The sequence below is a fragment of the Eriocheir sinensis genome, unplaced genomic scaffold (genome assembly GCF_024679095.1).
Source record: "Eriocheir sinensis breed Jianghai 21 unplaced genomic scaffold, ASM2467909v1 Scaffold11, whole genome shotgun sequence".
NCBI classification, from domain to species: Eukaryota; Metazoa; Arthropoda; class Malacostraca; order Decapoda; family Varunidae; genus Eriocheir; species Eriocheir sinensis.
In genome coordinates this window covers 1,688,161-1,693,836 of record NW_026110407.1, presented here as the reverse complement: position 1 = coordinate 1,693,836, position 5,676 = coordinate 1,688,161, and positions in this window count along the sequence as shown.

Sequence of the window (5,676 nt, the reverse complement as noted above, 5' to 3'; positions counted from 1 at the left end):
AAGGGGATTAGGAAAGGGGTGAGGTGTGTGAGAGGTAGTTTAGTAATGGAGGAAAAGTGAGAGAGAGGAGTAGGAAGGGATGTGAGGTGAAAAGAGGGGAAAGAGAGGTGTGAGATCAAGGAGGGTTAGGAAATAGGTGAGGTGGGAGAGAGGAGGAGTAGGAAGGGATGTGAGGTGAGTAAAGAGAGAGAGAGAGAGAGAGAGAGAGAGAGAGAGAGAGAGAGAGAGAGAGAGAGAGAGAGAGAGAGAGAGAGAGAGAGAGAGAGAGAGAGAGAGAGAGAGAGAGAGAGAGAGAGAGAGAGAGAGAGAACATAAGAACATAAGAACATAAGAACGCAGGAGTCTACAAGAGGCCGGTAGGCCTGTACGAGGCAGATCCTTTGACCCTAAGCTCCCGTGTATCTAACCCCACCTAATATCGCTGTCCATGAATTTATCTAGTCTATTTTTGAATGTGACAATTGTATTGGCACTCACCACATGACTGCTAAGCCTATTCCACTCATCCACCCCCCCTGTTAGTAAACCAATTTTTGCCTATGTCCCAGTTGAATCTGAATTTATCCAGTTTGAACCCGTTACTTCGTGTCCTACCCGGTTCTCTTACCAACAAAACCTTATGAATGTCTCCCTTATTAAAGCCCTTCATCCATTTATAAACCTCGATCATGTCTCCACGCACCCTTCGCCTTTCTAGAGAATGCAAGTTTAACTGTTTGAGTCTTTCCTCTTATGTCTTGTTTCTAAAACCCTGTATCATCTTAGTCATCCTCCTCTGCTGATTCTAACATTTTGATATCCATTCTATAGTAGGGTGACCAGAACTGAACCGCATAGTCAAGATGAGGTCTAACTAATGCTAAATATAGTTTGAGGAAGACTTCGGGGACTTCTGTTACAACACGCTCCTTGATAAATCCCAGTACCCTATTAGCTCGATTTCTAGCTTGAATGCATTGTGCCCTTGGACGGAGATCAGAGTTCACTAAGACCCCTAAATCCCTCTCGCACCCAGACCTACTTATGAGAGTGTCATTTAAGCAATAGTTATGTGAGGGGTTGTTCCTACCTACACTCAGAATACTGCACTTCCCTACATTGAACTCCATCACCCCTGCCATTTATCCGCCAGTCATATTAAGAGGGAATCTGTTGAGTTCACCTTGGAGAATACTAGCGTCCTGATCCGACTCAATTGCTCTTCCGATCTTGGTATCATCTGCAAATTTACTAACATCACTACTAATTCCTGTGTCTAAGTCATTGATATAAATAATAAACAAAAGTGGACCTAATACCAGACCTTGTGGGACCCCAGGTTCCTCGTAACACATCCCCAGTCAGATCTTTTACCATTGATTTGCACTCTTTTAGCTTCCTATTACAAGCCACGCCTTGACCCAGTTCAAAACTTTACCCTCTACTCCGTGAGCCTGTAATTTAAGCAACAGTCGTTGGTGAGGAACTTTGTCAAACCTTTACTAAAATCAAGATAGATTACATCATAATTTTCATCTCTGTCAACCGCCTCAAATACTTTATTGTAGAAGGACAAGAGATTGGTGAGGCATGACCTATCTTTTGTGAACCCATGCTGCGAGTCGTGAATTAAGCTATGTTTCTCTAAATGCTCCCCGAATGTTCCTGGCTATTATGGACTCCAGCATCTTCCCTATAACCGATGTTAAGCTAATTGGGCGATAGTTTGAAGCAACTGACCTGTCCCCTTTTTAAAAATCGGCGTCACATTAGCTACTTTCCATAGGCTCACACATAGTTGCCAGCCGAGTATTTACCGACATCTTAAAGATGTCAGTTAGTGGAATCACTGATTATATCACCTAGCTCCTTTAATACCCTCGGAAATATCCCGGCAGGACCTGGCGACTTGTTCTTCTTAAGCTTATCTATCTCATCCTGAACTATTTGCCTGGTAATGATTATATCCCTCAATTTATCGCCATCCCCGCCCTCGGACACCTAGACTCTTTCCGGTATAGTCGTTCGATCCTCCCTGTGTGAATACTGAAAGGAAGTAGTCGTTCAACAATGTGCTCATATTTTCGTAATTTTCTACTAGCTCCCCTGTGTTTGTTTTAAGCGGCACAATTTTCTCCCGTGTTTTTGTTCTATACATCTGAAAGAAGCCCTTAGGATTACTTTTCGCCTCATTTGCTACTTTGATCTCATAGTTCTTTTTGCTATCCTGGTGTTTTCTTAACTAATCTAGATAGTTCGACGTACCGGCCCCTGAGATGTGTTTCCCCATTCTTTATTTTCTGATAAATTCCCTTCTTTAACCCAATCTCGTGTTTTAGTCCACGAGTCATCCACTTAGGATCATTGTTTTCTTTCTAAGTGTTCGCTGTGGTATATGCTGTTCTTGCCCTCTACTATTACTCTAACTAAATTGTTGTAAGACATTTCTACCTGGTTCTCCTGGCTCTCCAATCCGCAGTTCTGGCCTCATGAATCCCAAATTATCCCAGTTTACCCCTTCAAGATGTCTTCGAAGCCCCTCGTAGTTTGCTCTTCTAAAATCTGGCACTAACACTGGGTTTGGTTCGCGGTTACCGCCAGTCTAAGCTAAAACGAACCGTTCTGTGATCACTATTCCTAACTCTCCCCCACCTCCAACTCACGTAGCAAGTTCCCATTATTGGTTGGGACTCAAGTCTAATATGTTATCTCCTCTGGTAGGCTCAGTAACTACCTGCTTAAGGAAATTATCTTGTATAACTTCAAGAAAGTCCTCGGCTTCCAGGTCACCACTAGATCTTCCCAGTCTATATTCCTATAATTAAAGTCCCCATTACGCAGACATTTCTACCATACTCGCCCTGCCAATCTCCTGTAGTAATATACTCGTGTCCTGCCTGTTAAGGTTGGGTGGCTGTATATAACTCCCTAGAGTTAGTTTTTCTTTCCCTTTGTAAACATCCACCCAAACTGATTCTGAATCCATGTTAGTTTTGACTGAGTTGTTAACTAAACATTTAAGTGAGTCTTTAACATATAGCGCAACTCCACCTCCCTTTCTGCCCTTCTGTCTTTTGTGAAACATCTGATAACCTGTTATTTCAAATTCTGATCTAAAATTTCTATTAAGTGTCTATCCATGTCTCAGTGATCGCTATTATGTCAAAATTTTCTGAACAAGCTTCACCCCTTAGTAAGTCTATCTTGTTTCTGAGGCTCCTGCTGTTAGTATAGAAGATTCTTAGCCCGTCCTCTGTTACCTCTAGAATTACTTCTAAGCTGCCTGGTTATATTATGAGCTAGATGTCCCTCCCATTACTCCTCCCATTGCTCCCATTACTCCTCCCCCTCGCCTATGCTAAAAAATCCTCAGGGTACCAAGTGCTCGCTCAAGGGAGTCTGAGAGAGCCTCAACACCCTTGAACGTCAAGTGTATCCCGTCACGGGCGTAGAGGGCGTCGTTGCCAAAGAAGAGGTCCCAATTGTCGACGAACAGCCACCCATTGCGCTCGCAGTGCTCAGCAAGTCTGCTGTTCACTGCTATCGCCCTGACAGCCATCCATCGCCAACGCCCCTCCTTGGCAGGACGCCACACACTACTGGCGACCACCAGCGTCACGTATCCTGCCTAACAATTCTCTAAAACGCCTGAGAAGGTCTCGCTTGGCACACGAGAAACGTCGTTTCCGCCACAGCTGAGAAAGACAATGGGTTCGATCCCTCGCTTGCCATACACGCCTCAATCCTGTCTGATATATGGCCCACCTGCCCTGGAAACACACCCTCGTCCTGTTCTTATCCTTGGAGCAAAAAATACCTGAGAGAGAGGAGAGAGAGAGAGAGAGAGAGAGAGAGATGTATGTGTGTGTGTGTGTGAGTGTGTGTGTGTGTGTGTGTGTGTGTGTGTGTGTGTGTGTGTGTGTGTGTCCACATACGTTTGAGCACCTGCACCGCACTGATTTAATTGGCAACACTATCTACTATCTTACACACACACACACACACACACACACACACACACACACACACACACACACACACACACACACACACACACTCATGTTCAGGGTTGAGGAAGGCGTTGCTGTCAAGAGTAAATAGTCACTAGATTTGAGTCGCCGATGTGTTATGGATGGCGAGGAGGTTCATGAATCGTGCGGGGCAGATCGCGGGTTGGTAATGACACGGCGCTGTGGAACGGACGCATCGACCACTCACTGTCCTTATGATTACAGCAAGAGAGAATGTCTCGGTCTGGGTCTGGGTGTGGGTGTGTCAGCCCCGAAATGGTAGATAAATGGACCTACCGTTTCGTCTTTCACCTTTCCTTTTTCTTTTGATTTCGTTCCTTCCTTCCTCCTTCCCTTCCTCCTCCCCTTCCCTTCCTCCTTCCTTCTGCTTGTTCCTTTTCTTCCTCCTCCCTTCCCATCTTCCTTCTTCCTCCTCTTTCTCCTTTCTTCTCTTCATCTTTCCTTTCTCCTTCCTCCTCCTTCCCTTCCCTCTATTAAATTTATGTGTTGGTGTCTTTCTCGTTTTCTTGTAACTCCTCTTTCACACGCCCTCTCCCCTCCTTCCATGTTCCTCTCCTCTTTTATCGCCTTTTTCTTGCTCCTCCTCTTCGTTTCACTGTTTCTGGTCATCACCTCTCTCTGTTTTCCATCTTACGTCTCTCTCTTCTCCTCCTCCTCCTCCGACTCCTCCTTCTCTTTCTTTTTATTTATTTGTTTCTTTATCTCCTTCCTCTTTCCTACCTTACTCTGATTCTTCCTTCCTTCCTTTCCTTTTCCTTCTCTCTTTTCTTACTACTTCTTCTTCTCTTTCCTTTTCTTCCTCCTTCCCTTCTGCTTGTTCTTTCTCTTCCTCCTTCCTTCCCTTTCTCCTTTCTTCGCTTACTCTTCCTCCTCCTTCCCTTCCTCCTTCCTATCTTCTCTGGTTGCTCTTTTTTCTCTTCCTTATCCTTCATCGCAGTCTGGCGAACCACTACATGTTGTGCAAGAGGAAAGAGACCTCGGGGTCACCATCAGCAGTGACTTGAAACAAACAAAACACTGCAAGTCCGCCTGTAAGAAAGCCAATACAATGCTTGGGTTCATATCGAGGAACTTCGAATACAAGACGCCGGGAGTTATGTTATCCTTGCATAATTCGCTGGTAAGGCCCCACCTGGAATACGCCGTGCAATTCTGGTCTCCTAATTACAGGAAAGACATTGAAATACTTGAGAGAGTACAGCGACGCGCACACGAAGATGATACCATCATTGAGGACGAAACCTAAGAAGAGGGACTCGAGCGACTCAACCTCTTTACGTTGGAAAAGAGACGACTGCGGGGAGACATGATACACGTATTTAAGTACCTGAACAAGCTCAGCAACGTTGATCACTCCAAACTCTTCACGCTACAAACTAACCTGAGAACAAGAAACAACGGAAAAACAATTCAAGCAAAGCGATTCAATACCGACATCGGCAGGAAATATTTCTCGAATAGAGTTGTTCGCCACTGGAACAGCCTTCCTGCAGAAGTGGTTAGCGCAGAGACCATCAACTCCTTCAAGAAACGCATTGATCGCCACTTTGCTGCAACGGGAGTGAACTGAACGTTCCCAAGAGTAGTACACAAGTGCTTTAATCCTTCCCTGCAAGCCACTCCTGTGGCAAACGGATTGATTAAATCACTGAACGCAGGCAGCCTA